Raw genomic sequence first — 1,813 nt, 5'->3', positions numbered from 1 at the left:
AAAAAAAAAATGAGCATGAAAAATATAGTAACCTCCAAATTTATCAATGATTGATTTGCGAAACCACAAAAAAAAACTCAGACCCGGAAACTTTATTTACGACATTGATGAAACTGGACCTCGTAAAACAGCTCGTATACAATAAGAATCTACAATACGGCAAAATACCAGAAACGGATGAAATAGAACTTAAGAAAATTGGAAAGAAATTCTTTTACTTATAAGCAGTATACCAGGGTCCACATACCAGTAGAATCAACACCATTCCTACAGCAAATGAAAAACATACTAGGCCTTTAGGATGAAACCGAAGCTGGTTGATCAAATCAGTAAACAATAATAAAGTATTCAACACAAGGATCATTAATCATTAGAAAGAAATGAAACGCATGATCCTTTCTAACAAAATCACTAGGCACAAAAAAGTAAATCGATATTGTTTATATTTCATCGATGGCCTAACTTTGGACACCGGAAAAGATTCTCCTCCTCAACCCTTTTTGCCTCAAGCACTTATAAGTAGTTGACAAGGAGGATACCTCAGATTACAAATGTTTTTGCGACTTGAAGTTCGTTTACACGGTACAATAAAGACAATTATAAAGAACTATATAGGCATTTATCCCATCCATACACCGAGAAAGGCACCTAGGATTTCATAATAAATTAGTTTTCATTCGTAAATATTTTTCGTCATCAAATTCTTCCATGATAAATTTTCTTAGTCTTTGACCTTCTTTTTACTAGTGTCATAAACTAACATATAATTGGTGGAAACTGAATAATAGTAGCCAATGCCCCCTCTCTTGTGGTCATAGGTGAACAATGGTGGACGCAACCAACAGAACACTAGTTTCCAGTGGCCAGTTAGTGGTTGCAAGCAACTGCTTGACGAACATTGATAAGAAAAAAGTAGTCACTGGTAACACAGTTGTAACAAGCAACCAGAAATTATTCGTTGGTCAGACATCGTCAATCAGTTTGTAGTTACTGACAACTGGCCGGTGAGAGGTGCTGGTTCAATGGCAGCAGGTGGTGGTCAGATGGAATGTTCATCACTCATGTAAGTTGGTGTATGTTATGAAAAATGTTTTACACAAAATTCCAAATTGACTTAAATTTCCCTTAACAAAGAAACTTTTCCTGCTGACCAAATTTTTCATTGGCATACCAAATATTGGAAAGTGGAAAAGTGCAGAATGTTTTCATTGAAATACACAAATCATTGATAAGCAGATCTTCATCAAATATTTAAATTTTCCATTTTTGTTCTTCTCATTTTTCAAGGAATACAACATTTACAAGACAGCCAATAATCAGCATAACACACTCGACAGAAACCAACGGGATAGTCTAGTGTCGATGCAGCTCTTTGTTCTCCCACTATACAGGCATTTATGATATATGAAACTTTAAAGTCGAGCATTTTCAAATTTTCATACGCACTTTCTCAATAAGACAAGGTACAACACACAATTTCAAGTTCCATTCCAAGAATGAGAATGCGAATGGCATGCAATTCATCAATTCATCGTTTACTACTAACTCATGAAATAATTTAGTTCATATGCTAGAGGCTCAATAAAGATTCATTTAAATCAGGAGAGAGCAAATGAGAAGATACCTAATACAAATTGATAACATCCTAATTATCATTATTCCCCAAGCTCTCTGATTGAGCCGGCAACAAAGGAGTCCCGTTCTTGGGCAACTTTGCCAGCACTGGCCTCCGCATCCCGACCTCAGACTTCCCAAACAACTGCTTTCGCAACACCTCATGCAAATGTCCAAACAGCTCCTGCTTCAAAGACTC

General features: G+C 36.2%; 1 long non-coding RNA gene across 1 annotated transcript; it reads right to left on the bottom strand.

Annotated features, from left to right (window-relative positions):
- Positions 1 to 81: 81 nt before the first annotated feature.
- Positions 82 to 1,807, bottom strand: LOC111388448. The gene is made up of 2 exons (XR_002701569.1): positions 1,625 to 1,807; positions 82 to 267 (listed from the first exon to the last, which is right to left on the bottom strand). It is a non-coding gene; the product is annotated as an uncharacterized LOC111388448 (long non-coding RNA).
- Positions 1,808 to 1,813: the final 6 nt, after the last annotated feature.

This window comes from Olea europaea, unplaced genomic scaffold, assembly GCF_002742605.1.
Source record: "Olea europaea var. sylvestris unplaced genomic scaffold, O_europaea_v1 scaffold4932, whole genome shotgun sequence".
NCBI classification, from domain to species: domain Eukaryota; kingdom Viridiplantae; phylum Streptophyta; class Magnoliopsida; order Lamiales; family Oleaceae; genus Olea; species Olea europaea.
The sequence above is the reverse complement of the archived record's forward strand: the minus strand, read 5'-3'. Positions and strand labels throughout refer to the sequence as shown.